The sequence below is a fragment of the Petromyzon marinus genome, chromosome 5 (assembly GCF_048934315.1).
Source record: "Petromyzon marinus isolate PM22_M1 ecotype Great Lakes invasive population chromosome 5, UKy_Petmar_22M1.pri1.0, whole genome shotgun sequence".
NCBI classification, from domain to species: domain Eukaryota; kingdom Metazoa; phylum Chordata; class Hyperoartia; order Petromyzontiformes; family Petromyzontidae; genus Petromyzon; species Petromyzon marinus.
This window is the reverse complement of record NC_133671.1, coordinates 10,291,660-10,305,631: the sequence shown is the minus strand read 5'-3', so window position 1 is coordinate 10,305,631 and position 13,972 is coordinate 10,291,660. Positions and strand designations below refer to the sequence as shown.

At 44.3% G+C, this 13,972-nt stretch overlaps 1 long non-coding RNA gene across 1 annotated transcript in view; it reads right to left on the bottom strand.

Annotated features, from left to right (window-relative positions):
* Positions 1-13,972, bottom strand: part of LOC116939051 (uncharacterized) — a 123,099-nt gene that overhangs the window by 23,527 nt on the left and 85,600 nt on the right. Inside the window, exon 2 of the long non-coding RNA XR_004402362.2 lies at positions 216-931. This is a non-coding gene — a long non-coding RNA (uncharacterized LOC116939051). The remainder of the gene's footprint in view (positions 1-215; positions 932-13,972) is intronic.

Genomic DNA, 13,972 nt, shown 5'->3' with positions numbered 1-13,972 from the left:
GGTGGACGGCTCCAACGCACGTAAAAAAAAGTTTCTTTCATGTGAATGTGGCAACGTGCGTCGCCCTATCGCTCTCATCGGAGCGCACCGCGGCATTTGAAATGTTTTGTCTGCTCACGACAGCCATTGTAACTGCTGGTACTGGGGGCATCTTGGAGATTAACGATCTTCGCGGAACGAGCCGCGGATTTCTAATCGAGGCGTCACGAGCCCACCTCGTTTGCTTAAAGCACCGAAGCCGCGAGTCGAGTAGCTTGGACGGGACGAAGATGACACGCAGCCACGTCGCTAGGCAGTGCGGATTTCTTGTTACGCATGGGCCTCAGGGGGGGGGGGGGACCGCGACACGCACGCGAATAGTCACTTTTGTTTTAATTCAGCCCGGCGCGCCGCTAATGACAATTATTCAATTTCACCTCCGAGCGCAATCTGCTCCGTGGTGTTTGACGATCAAGGAAACATAAACTGTTTTAACAGCTGCGTGCGCTCGATGAAAATTCCGCACGGCTTCTGCCTCGCGGCAGCTGCTTGTGGGCCCCCTCTATCTGAGGTGCCAGACCGAGTGGTGTATCCGGAGACCGTGAAACAGTAGGGGGGCTCACGAGTACGAGGGGTGGTGTCTGCTGTGGGGAGGAGGCGTCGAAGGGCGGCGTGTGGCTCTGCTTGTGATGCGTATTCGCCACTTGATTTGGAGGAGCGTAGCGCGACTTTGGAGGGCTCTCAGAAGCAGTTCTGTGGTATCTAATTTTGCGGGCGATGCACTGCTCCACGAGAGTCGACACTTTCATCATTTGGGGGACGAGACGAACTTCTTTTTACTCCCTCGGATGTACGACGCTCCGCACAGTCCGAGTCATCCTCCCGCTCCACCGCCAGCATGTCCCAGTCGTTCACGTACATCTCTGCGTGTCCATCCTCACGCATAGTCCACCTGATAGTGAGAAATATTCGTTATTTACGTGGGGTCGTGTGTGGGGTTGCAGACCTGTCGTATTTCCCCCCCCCTCCCTAGGATCCTCCTCTTTTTCTAGTGGTAAAGTTGTCATTCCTGCTGGGAGGTTAACAGGCCCGGTTTTTTTGTCAGTTGCATAAGAATAACGATGATGTGACACCACAAAGTATTTACATGTAGTTCTGATCTCTTCTAATATCCCCGTGATTTTCCCCAGTTTGTTGCCTCTCAGAGTTGGCAACCTTAGTTGTGGGGTTGTGGCCTGGATGGATAACCATGGCCATGACATGACAGCTTACACATGAATGTTTATTAATTTATTTTAGTAACGATAGTTTGCATGTAAGTAATGTTATCATAATTCATGAATTGTGGAGCCCGTTGTCAATCCTTCTGGACATCTGTGAACCTACATCTGCGAAAAAGAGCTTCATAGCTCATCGGATTTCTCCAGGATAAATAAAGATTCTGATACTAAATCCATTACTGAATGGATGCCTCCCCATGCTATGTTATTCATGTGGGTTCTTTTCCCATGAAACTAAAATATATTTTTTTATTTTATCAGGTGAGATATATAGTTATTATTCAGAAGCCACCTGGCCACAAATGATAGCTCAACAAAGTGGCATATCACGTGGAAATTTAGAGCGGCCAAATAATGTAAACACATGTTGGAGGGAAAAACCGGAGAACCCGGAGAAAATCTACACGACCACGGCGGAGAACATGCTAACTCCAAATGTACAGCAGGCGTCAGGGTCGAGATCAAATCCACGACCTCCTGTATACCAGGTTAGGTAGTTAACATTTTTTCTACGGTGGTGCCCCATACTTCACCATGCTGGTTAGGAAGGGTTGGTGAAGGGGGAATGTCCAAGACTATTTCAGATGTTTTCATGACACCATTTGAAAAGATATCCATTTTCACTATATGAAGATTATCGTGATAGTAGTTTCCAATAACTTTCTTAATATCCATTTTTATTCTCTTGCTTTTATGCTGTACAATTATTCCAGTACAGATATAAATTAATTCAAAGTTCTTCAAATGCAGTTCGCACAACATGGGCCTGCCATACGTCTTCTATAGCTATTGCAAGTTTAGAATTTGTAACATATATGCTGTCAAGTTACACACTACGTAAAAAATCAAATGAGTAGATACAACAGTCTAGACTTCCAATAAGTTGTCATGCAAGACAACAAGCATAATGCAGAATAGGACTTTATTTTTGGGCGTGTGATCAAACATAGAATCTGTCAGGAAATAATGGAGTAAAACATTTTTTTATGATATTTACATATTGTACAATACAATTGTTGTGGACCTTATATCATACGATGTAGCGTGGTATCCCCACATCGCAGCCTCGCTTCTGGCAACCCAGCATTTGCTTAAGAAGCTTGACTCTGCTGATGAGATCCAAAAGCTTGAAACTAGTCCAGAGTTTGTCTATTTCATAGCATGCGTCTCCACAATGTTGGTTTGAAAAGCCAAGCGGGTGATGACTTCAAAACATTGTATTTATATGTAGATAGACAATCAGTGGTGTGTTTATTTATTTAATTGTCCGATACATAAGTAATATGGTACTGTATATACATTCACCTGAAATTGTATTTCCTATATGTTTTCATCTTGAATAACCAAACATATTTCTTGTGCCTTTCTACATATTCTGATATTTTGCAATATTAGTTAATCCACTGCAAAACGATTTTCAGACATCATATGTAGTTTTAAGCAACAGCACAGAGTGTGTGTATGCAGATAGATGTGCAAGATGCACTACGGCATGTAAGCTGTTCTACGGGGTCGGTGTAGATGTCTTGTGATCTCCATTTAATTTTCGAGAAACCTAACACCGCTGTATACCAATGGGTGCGAAAACAAAAATGAATAAGCAAAGGGGAAAACGTATGGGTCAATTAATTGGAGGTCACGGGACGTACGGACCACACTGTGAATCACGAAAATGATGTAATACGCATCCTTTGATGAAGAGCTTCACACGCACACATAAACGCTGAGCTACACTCAACAAATAATTTACACCCTCGTCCCACGTGGTGATGCTGCTCGGCCCCAGCTTGACTTCACAGGGGATTTGACAAATTAGCCAAGCTGCTTGTCTGCGTCTCTGCACACACCTCCATTTGCCTTGTTCGCAAATCTGGGGACCTCTCGACAAAGTGGAAGCCTGTTGGCATGCACATTTAGTTTTCAACGCATTTACAATAACGGATTACCATCAACATTTAAGGTGTGCTCAATCCGCTTCTTGATGAAGGCCGCCTAACGCCTGCACACGAACTAATTTCATCGCTCCATCTCCTCGTGGAACATCCTCTTCTCAATCGAATCGTTATAAATCTAATCATTGGCTACCACTTCATCACTATTCTTTATCGACAGCCATCAACCCTTCTGGAAATGTGTCCTGCCCAAGGCCACTTACTTCTTTTAACGGTTTTAATGATGTATGACAGTTACACATTATCGTTTGAATGTCTTCTGATCGGCTACAGTCCAAGTCTGTCACCTCAATAACTTGCTGTCCTTCGTTTTCATTGGTGTATAGTGAAGAATAGCTGAATACAGTTATTTTGGAAAGCTTTTCTTGATAAAATCAGCATGTGCCTATTAGAAGAACATTCTCAATCAGTACATATTGTCAGCTGAGGCATAGATCAGAACCACGGACATAAATGAATAAAATGCAGCACAAGACAAACCGTACGCAAAAAGGCATGGCGATGTATGCATGCTGGGTATTACACTGAGATGCAGACAGAGGAACAAAAGAGTACATATGCCAGTTAGCAATCATATGGACTGTTAAGACAAGTTTCTTGGCTTGGACAGGACACAATGGTCGTTGGTCAAGACTAACAATGGAATGAGTGGCAGCCAAAGGTGGCAACATGCGCGAGAGTCGATCCAACATTGAGATGCAGCGATTAAATTAGCACATGCACGAGATGGATGGATTGTTTTGTTGCAATACCGTGAGCGTTGAGAACATCTAGGCGAGGCCTTCATCCAGCAGTAGACAGATCATGGCTAATGGTCATGATGAAACCACCATTAATGGAAACCCCTTTAGAATATTGGACATGAGATCCGATACGAATTTTTTCTTCATTTCAGCCACTGCCGGATGAAATCCTCCTCCACACCATGCCGGTCAAATGCGTTGTTTGACCATACTTCACCGTGCTGGTCAGTGTAGACTAATGAAGCTGGGGGGAACAGGACCGGTTCAGACATCACTCACTACTGAATCATCACTCGCGAACCATGGCCAGGAATGGAACTCAGATTGCCCGGAACAGAATGCGGTGGGCTATCCATCGCAGCACCACTCCACCCTCTCCAATATGCAAAGTCAAAAGAAGGGTCGGCTAAAGACCCTTTCGTGTTGATGTCCAGGGATACCTCTATCGCGGAAGTTCTTAACCTGGGGTGCACACATCCCCTGGAGGTGCGAGATGCCCTTTATGGGGGTGCGAGACGTGGCCAGATTTATTTTGTAAGGTGAATCATGGAAACACAAATTAAGCACGGGCACGTGAGTACAACTACTTTTATACTCTTTGTTTTTTTTCGGTAAAGTCACGTAGGTAGAATTAAAATAAAATAAAACAACTGAATTAAATCACGACGTTTCGGAGGCAACACAAGCTTCCGTCTTCAGGTGGAACAGTCACAGCAGAATAACTATATCTGCTGTGACTGTCCCACCTGAATACAGAATAGCTGTATTTGCTCTGACTGTCCCACCTGAATACAGAATAGCTGTATATGCTGTGACTGTCCCACCTGAAGACGGAAGCTTGTGTTGCCTCCAAAACGTCGTGATTTAATTTAATTGTTTTATTTTATTTTATTCTACCTAAGTGACTTTACCGAAAAAAACACAAAGAGTATGAATCCTTGCAGTCACGAAAGCTTCAATTCTAGAACAACTACTTTTGTTTCATAAAACCCTCTGTGTATGTATTAACATCGCATTTATTTATTTACTTACGATTGAGAATCAAAGAGGTGCAAGGCTGCAGAAAAAGGTTCAGAACCAAACGCAGGGCTGCATCTTTTTTTTTATATACCTTTAGCTTTGGGACCGTTTACAATGTCAATTATCCTGCACAAGTGAGACGAACCAACAATATAATATAATACAATACGTCATTAACGTAATATACACTGTCGCGTCACTGCCAATGCATACATTTTTTTTCTGTTGTATCTGCTCGCTTGAAATCTAATTTTTCCCCCCCCCCCCCAACTCCTTCCGACAAGACAAGTGAAATACGATCTGTGTGGGTGTCCACCACTAAACATGCGGTCACACAAACAGGTTATGTAATGCGCCCTGTAATTATGGGTGTGTACGTCTCCCCCACCCCCCCCCACACACACCTGCTGGGGTGCATGCCATACTCATTCTTCTTTGTTGCCGGGCACTGTCAAGTCAGGACGATCGGGGATTTAAAAAAAAGGTCAATGGGCAAAGGTAATTTCTTTCTGAGCGTTTCGCCGAGCGCGGCGAAAGAGACCACCCCCCCCCCCCCCCCCATAATTGCGGGTGGAAGGAAAGTTGCGTCTGAATTTGAGACACAATGTGCAATGGAATGCCACCGATAAACGGCGCCTTTCCTCCCGACCGCCGCCGCCGCCGTCGATTGTGAAAATTTTCGCAACGGGCGTGCGAATGCGCAGGGCGTGGCGGTTAGCGCGCGCTGCGCTACGAATCCGGCCACCCGAGTTGGATTCCCACTCAGGGGGCCAACATCCGTGACGATTATCCTAACCGGTCCTTTGGCCTCCTCCTCCTCCTCCTCCTCCAGGTCGGCTCAACCTTAAATGAGATCATTGGCGCGGTGTAGTATAAACATCGCCACTCGGGGAGACGTAAATGCGGCCGGGGACCTGGTGCTTTGCAGCACCACCCTTGGCCTTAATAGGTGCTCGCTAACTCTATGCTCAAGGACATGACAATTGGCAATCGGTTTTTTTTATCTTCTCCTCGTAATAAATGACTTTAAAAAGTACGAGAGAGAGAGAGAACATGAGAGAGAGATAGAGAGAAGGAGGGGTGTTCGGGGTAACATTTGTCCCCACTTTTGTGCGAAATCCGACACGTCTCGGGAGATCCCATGGGAAAATGTTCACAGTCCAAATGGCAGCGCTTGCCTTTGTTGTGGCTTTTATGTGCGCTCCGCTGTGTACACGTTGCTACGTCGCCCTCTTCCAGGGACTAATGCCCTTCCGCAGTGCCATCGCTTTGTTTTTTGCACTCTTAACTTTAAATGTGTTTCCGGGCCCTTTTGTAAATCCGCTGCTGCATAAAGGCCCGCTCCTTTGCCGTGTCATTCAAAGATGCTTGTTTGACTGTATACCCTTCGCCGTGCTGGTATGTGTTGGCGGGGTGGGTGTAAGTGGTCCCCCAGGACTGGTTTGAAAGTCCCTCACCTATTGATGTTGGCCGTGGCTGGGAATTGGACTCAGGTCGCCAGGTTCAAAGGGCAGTGCGCTAACCACTGCGCGTGACTGTACCTTAAAGAGTACTGCGACTAAAAGTGAAATCTCTAGCGAATACAGTCGTGTGTTGTCTGCTTCACGTGTGTGTAAATGCAACGCAATTGCACGAAAGAGGTTTTAACTCACAAAAAAATAATTGTCCGGTGTACAATTATCCCATACGATGAAGACAAACCGATAAACACAATGTCTCAATGTTAAAACATATACATGTGCGGTATCTGTAGTTCACGTTAAAACTTCAATTGTTTTCATATTCTATCAGCTTCCCCAAGCTTTGCTCAACAATGGAACACTATAATATTTGCACGCAGTCTTCATGATTAATTACATTTACTTGAGTTTAATGTTTGTTCATATTCTCTGTGGGCACATGGCGTATTCAGAGTGAGTGAGTGAATGCGTGCCTTGCGAGCATCGGTATTGAGGAGGAATCCTGTGAGACAGATTAAGGTATTGCACACGGTGGTGTAGAATTCACGCGTGCCAATGTAGATCTGCCTTACGATTGTAAGACAGGCCAGCTTGCAGCAATTATCGTCCGAGAATACATGCGCACAGCAAGGCAGTGTGCAAAAAGCACACCATCTCGCAACACCTGGCCTTGTGTTCAGATTCAACCCTTATTGATAATACACAAGCTTGTTTAACAAGTCTGACTCCGCATATGAGACCCCAAAGGCTTGCTTGCTTGCTTAAACAAATTCTGCTTCATTATATCGGTCTGCAAAAGCCAATAGGTTGATGGACTAACGTGTTTTATTTATGCGTCAATATCCAGAATCGAGTTCTGCTTATATTTGCTTATATCGTGACAATTTAGCGGGCTCCCCTCACCCAGTTTCCAGAATTCCAAACAACCCTGGCACAGGGGGGAGGCAGTGTTTTTAGGGGATCGAGCGTATAGATAAGTCAAGCTGGAATATCGGCTGGGCTTAAGGTATCCCAGTTACCCGGACAACCGCAGGATTTTTGTCTGTCACCCATTCATTAACGTTCAACAAACTCTGGGATGGAATGCATTTAAATAAACAGGTATCGCCACACTATGCGCGGTAGTGCTTTCCTAAGTTTATGCAACGTTCACTTTGCAGACTCACCTGTAAGTCAATAAAACTCTGCTTTATTTACGCAGGTGATCCTGTGTTGGTTACAAATGAGTAGGCGACCAATGTTGGACAACTTATGTTGAGTCCTTAAATGTTTGGGCAGCAATTGTGCAGCTTACCAACACTGGCACAGTTTATACTTTGATTTGTAAGTGAAATGAAATTCAGACCGTTATCAATCCAATTTTGTCCATTCTCACTTATGGAGTTTTTTGTGTCTACTTTATTGGTTTTGAACATCGTATTTGGTCTGTGCTTATTTCCTTACTGAGCAATTATTCCGAATAGCACTTCATTCTGGCACTTAGAAATGTACTGCGTGGGAGACGTGGTCTAAATAATCAGCGATGATGTTGGATGAAGGCCTCCCCTTATCACGTCGGTCGTTTGACCATACAGTACATGATGCCCTTGTTATTCGCGAGAGATACGTTCCGCAGATGCTCGTGAATAGCAAATTTCGCAGATAATAATTTTATCATATGAAAATATTTTTGATGACTTACCTTAAATAAACACGCGAATAAGCTATCAAATACGTGAACATTGTCATGACACAAAAAAACATTGGTTATAATAAACATAAAGTAAATACACATACATATTAAAGTATAAATAATAGTTTATAAATGAATGTACCTTTATCTATTTTATCTTGTCACTTTCTTTCTCTCTCGACGCAGTCGTGTGGAGTTCCGGATGCGATTCACGGATAGCCAAAATCGCAAATAGCAAGCTCGCGAATAACAAGGGAACGCCATACTTCCTCGCACTGATCAGTGAGGGTTAGTGGATTTGGGGTCAGGTGGAAGTCTTAATATCTTCTTCTTGCGTATGGCTGCTGATGTAGATGCAGAGCAATAACCACAATTTCACATTCTGGTGGACAAGCAAGGCAACTGCATCAGGATCAGCGGAGTAGTGTATCGCCGTGATGTCTCCTTCGTATTTGTGGATCGGGAATTGCACCGTCATACATTGTAAGGTCTTTTCCGGATGACCACAGTCGCAAGCACACTGGAGGGTTTTTTTTTAATGTTCCATTTGTGCATCAGGTATCCGCATCTGCCAGGGTGTGTGCAGATGTGGTTTTAGGGTGGACCATGAGCTTCGTGGAAGATCAAAAACCAGGGGATATTCTGCGTTTGGTCTTTCACAATGTGTTTGTTTGTAAGTTCGTTTCAACTCCATTCAGCTTTCCAAGATTCATCGGGGTTGAATTCGCATCTCAACACCTGTTCAGATAACTCACCACTCATGTTAGCCATCGCCTGGATTCCAACCACCGGAATCAACGCCACTCAAACTCCCGTTTACTCCAACGTCACAAGTACCTTTCCAATATTCTTAGTTTTTTTGGTAAAGTCACGTTGAAGAGAAACAACAAACGTCGTGAGAATTTTTTTTATTGTTATATATATTTTATTATTTTGTTGTTTCTCTTCAACGTGACTTTACCGAAAAAACTAAAAATATGAATTACTGCAGTCACGAAAGCTTTAAATCAAAATTTACCTTTCCAATAGCAAGCATTGTTACTTTGTGATCCACCCAACACTGTTCAAGGCTGCATCAATACTAGGTTTGCAGCTGTAAAATTTGCAATGTATTATTCAAAGTGACTTTCATCAGTGATATGCAGCAATGCAATTAGCCAAACATCATGATGCAAGACCCTCGTGACAATAAAGATCCCTTGACACTCAGTGGGTACATCACTGAAATTATAATTGCTTCAAGAAAAATAAAAGCACGCGAAGAAAAACGAGCATCAGCATGAGGGAATGTCAACGCTGTCGAAGCAATGGAGTGAAAATGCGCAAAGCACTGCAGAGAGTATTATACTGTAGTTACTACAGTCAGATATACAGCAGTCACCAGTGCTCTGTTGTTGTGATTGTCTGTGTGACCTTCCATTGCCCTTTTTTACTCGTGTTGAGGTCGCATTGCTAAGCAGTCGATTAGGCCGAGCAAGTGGCTGCCTCTGGGCTCGTGTGAGTGCTGCAGGACAGACATGACTGGCTGGAGAATTGCTAATAAATCAATCAAATCGCGTTATTTAAAGGTACCGCGGACCCACCATTTCAAATGCGATGTCTCTGTTTTTGTTCAAAGGAAATCTACGAACTGCAAAATGAGTGTGCAGTGGAGAACTGTATTTGAATGTGAAAAAACACGTTTGTGCACTCTAAGTTTCGTCACTAGTTTGTAAATAATTAAGCATATTATTGGTAATTTGCTGCTCTAACAAGCATAATGAAGTATGGTCGACCCCCCACCCTCATTTTTGACACAACATGGGATGTTTTAATCAGCAGTGGATTGACAATGGAATGTAAATTACTTTTTTTTATTTAGTAATAATAATGACTTCATCAGTAACACTTATTCACACCAATTGGCCAAACATTCCAATTTCATGGCGGCCCTCATAAAAACGAGTCTCGAAACTCAGAGGATACATACATGTGCGTCTCTCTCTGCGTGTGTGTCTCTCTATGTGTCTCTCCTCTATGTGTGTCTCTCTCTACGTGTGTGTCTCTCTATGTGTGTCTCGCTCCTCTATGTGTGTCTCTCTCTGCGTGTGTGTCTCTCTATGTGTCTCTCCTCTGTGTACGTCTCTCTCTCTGCGTGTGTGTCTCTCTATGTGTGTCTCTCTCCTCTATGTGTGTCTCTCTCTGCGTGTGTGTCTCTCTATGTGTATCTCCTCTGTGTGTCTCTCTCCTCTATGTGTGTCTCTCTATGTGTGTCTCTCTCCTCTATGTGTGTCTCTCTCTGCGTGGGGAGCGATAGTGTAGCGGTTAGCGCGCTGCGCTATGAACCCGGCGACACGGGTTCGATTCCCGCTCACGACCAACACCAGTGACGATTATCTGAACCGGTCCCGGGCATCCCCTAGGTCGACTCAGCCTCAAATGAGTACCTGGTGCGGTGTGTAAACATTGCCACTAGGGAGACAAAGGCGGTCGGGCGTGGTGCTGGCCACCCACCCCTTCGTGTACCGTTACCGGCCTTCATAGGTGCTCGCTAACAGCACCTGCCCCTACAGTCTGTTAAGGCTATACGGGGGATCTGTGTATGTGTCTCTCTCTCTCTATGTGTCGTTCTCTGTGTATGTGGCCCTGTCTGTGTTTGTCTCTCTTTCTCTCTGTGCATGTGTCTCTCTCTCCGAGCTTGCATTTACATACAGCTCTCACCTGATGGCGGTTGCTTGTGTTGCAATCGAAACGTCGCAGTATTTTATTGATTTATTTCTACGTGACTTTACCGAAAAAAAACAAAGAGCAATTCCTGCAGTCACGAAGGCTTCAAATCAAGATTGATACGTGGAATTATTATCACTTCTCCAAACACCTGAAAAATAAGAGCATCGCCGTAAGGAAATATGCCTGCCGTCGAAAAATAGAGTAATAATGCACACAACACTGAAATTTAATGTTGGGCCATAGACTGATCACAGGGAACCTATTTCAGCAGAAGGGTAAATTGTAGAAATCTTCCGTGGAATAGGAGAAGGTGAATGAGAGGCCCGAATTTAAATACGAATAACAGTTTGGGTGAGCCCTATCTTGGGGGGGGGAGGCTACATTGTTCCGTGAAACACATAGCATCGCGTACGACGGCTTTCTTGGCAAGATTTGTTGAACGATAGGGAAAATGGCGCAGGAGTCTGAATGGCTTTTAAATTTACAATGAATTGGGGGAGGGGGGCGGGGGGGGGGGTAAACAGGTAGGAGGAACTTTCATCTATTAAAAAAAAACTATCTGCCCCTAAATCAAATGCCTGCCTTTGACATGTGGCCCCCACGTGCCAAAGTATGCACGAGCAAGCCCTGGGAAAGAAAGGGAGTGTGCATGGCTCCAGGGAAGATTGTACTTCTACTAGAAGTGGCAGTGCAGGGGCAGCGAGAAGCCAAGCCCTCGACTCCCGAGCCAATGGCACAAAAATAATGAGATTGCAAAAAGGGGTTTGTTTTTTTCTTTCACTTACGGGAAAGAAAAAAAACATTCTGGATCATCTCTTAGCGGCACCTGCAGTTCTTTTTATTTTAGGGGTTTTGAGCAGAGCAGGTTAAATGTCTGCGCCATACCCTTTAAACAGTTGGAGTGTTCCTTTAATGCAAATCTCTGCAGAGAATTTGAAATCTCGAGGGGCTTTGATGTGTGTGTGTGTGTTTGTATTTTTGTGGGGAGTTGTTATGTAGGAGTGGTTAGGACACTGTGCCATGAGTTAATATTCCCAGCCACGGGTGAACACCAGTGGAGAATATCTGAAGCAGTCCAGTCCGGGGTCTCCTACTAGGTCTAATAAAATGAGTACTTGGTGCGGTAAGCAAAACATCAGCACTGGCCATAAAAAATATGACCAGCCACGGCTGATAGCTACACCACCCCCTCATGTGCCATGCTGGCCTTAATAGGCGCTTACTAACATCACTTTCCCTAACGGTGTATAAGGCCTTACACGGGATCGTTATCCAATTATTTTTCTTGTCTGTGTGACACGGGCTGGAGAAGAAATGGACTAATGCGGTACGGGAGGATGTGGAGCTGAGTGGACTTGCTGAAGACTGGGACCGGCGGGATCAATATCAGCCTCTATGTAAGAGGCTCGTGCAGAACGCTACTGGGCAGTTGGAGGCAGTCGCCCTCCTGAAACAACGGAGGGCAGAAGATTTACGCTCTCAACAACGAGTAGAGTGCCAGGTGGATAAAATGAAGAAAATTAGCACAGTAGGGGCTACAGCTGATGTATTTGCCAGTCATCCCAGTAAGCCATCCTGTGGCACCTGGGTCTGTCCCGTGAGCCTTCGACATTTTACGTGGCCTCAACGTGCACCTGGCCTGGCACATGCGTCGTAGTGACGTCACCGTCACTTAGTAGCGAATGGCGGATATTGGGATTAATTGCTGATGTGCACACCACTTCCAATTGCTCAGAGTTTGTTTGATAATTGCACGATGGTAAGGAAAGTTTCCAAGCAATGTTAATTTCGTCGGAATTTTATCCTTCGTCGAGTTGACAGGAGCCTATGGAATTTTAGTCAAATATTCTGCCAATATTTTGCAAGTTGTCATCAACTCGGCCGAAGACTAACATTCCTACTGAATTAACACTGGTGCGAAGTGCCATTTTAATGTGATATAGTCCTTCAGGTTGACTCAGTCCAAATGGCTTCCATTAAATAGCCCGCATTTTTCAAGGTCATGAAACTGTGAATTAAATCCCCACTTATTTTTGTAAATGTCGGGCGTTTGCAGCATTTACGTACAAACCTCGTTCCAAAGAAAGCACAGAGACGCTTACCGAATTGGCTTGCATAACCTCTATATCGAATTGGTTTGCATAGTTTATTAAATGACTCGGTGTATACCGTGTATGCAGCAGTTGTTGGCAGACCACTCTAATGATCTTTGGCACGAAAAAGAATTGCCTCTGAGCACCTCTCTTGCCCCCTTTTTCTTAACTGGCTTGGCAAACGTGGACTTATTCGTGCAGTACTGCATAATTAAATACTTCCAATGTAACGATGCCATTACAAATCCCAAAATATACAAAAAAAGAATGGAATCTATTGTATTGCCCCCTCTCAATCTCCCGCATGCTGCGTGTAGTACTTTGAAACCAGGTAATTATTGTGCACTGTTGAAACAGCTCGGCCTCAGGAGCAAGCATGATTCCTAAATCCCAATGTAAGCCTTCATATTAATTGTGGAAGCTTGGAATTAGCTTTTTAGTGCCTGTGGTTCAAATAAGCAGTCTGACTAATTGCTATCTGCTCAGTATGGTGGGGAACTCCTCCAATTAACTACAGTGAGGGAAAAAAGTATTTGATCCCCTGCTGATTTTGTACGTTTGCCCACTGACAGAGAAATGATCAGTCTATAATTTTAATGGTAGGTTTATTTGAACAGTGAGAGACAGAATAACAACAACAAAATCCAGAAAAACGCATGTCAAAAATCTTATAAATTGATTTGCATTTTAATGAGGGAAATAAGTATTTGACCCCTCTGCAAAACATGACTTAATACTTGGTGGCAAAACCCTTGTTGGCAATCACAGAGGTCAAACGTTTCTTGTAGTTGGCCACCAGGTTTGCACACATCTCAGGGGGGATTTTGTCCCACTCCTCTTTGCAGATCTTCTCCAAGTCATTAAGGTTTCGAGGCTGACGTTTGGCAACTCGAACCTTCAACTCCCTCCACAGATTTTCTATGGGATTAAGGTCTGAAGACTGGCTATGCCACTCCAGGACCTTAATGTGCTTCTTCTTGAGCCACTCCTTTGTTGCCTTGGCCGTGTGTTTTGGGTCATTGTCATGATGGAATACCCAAGATCCTCCCGTGTAGTTCTGGGCT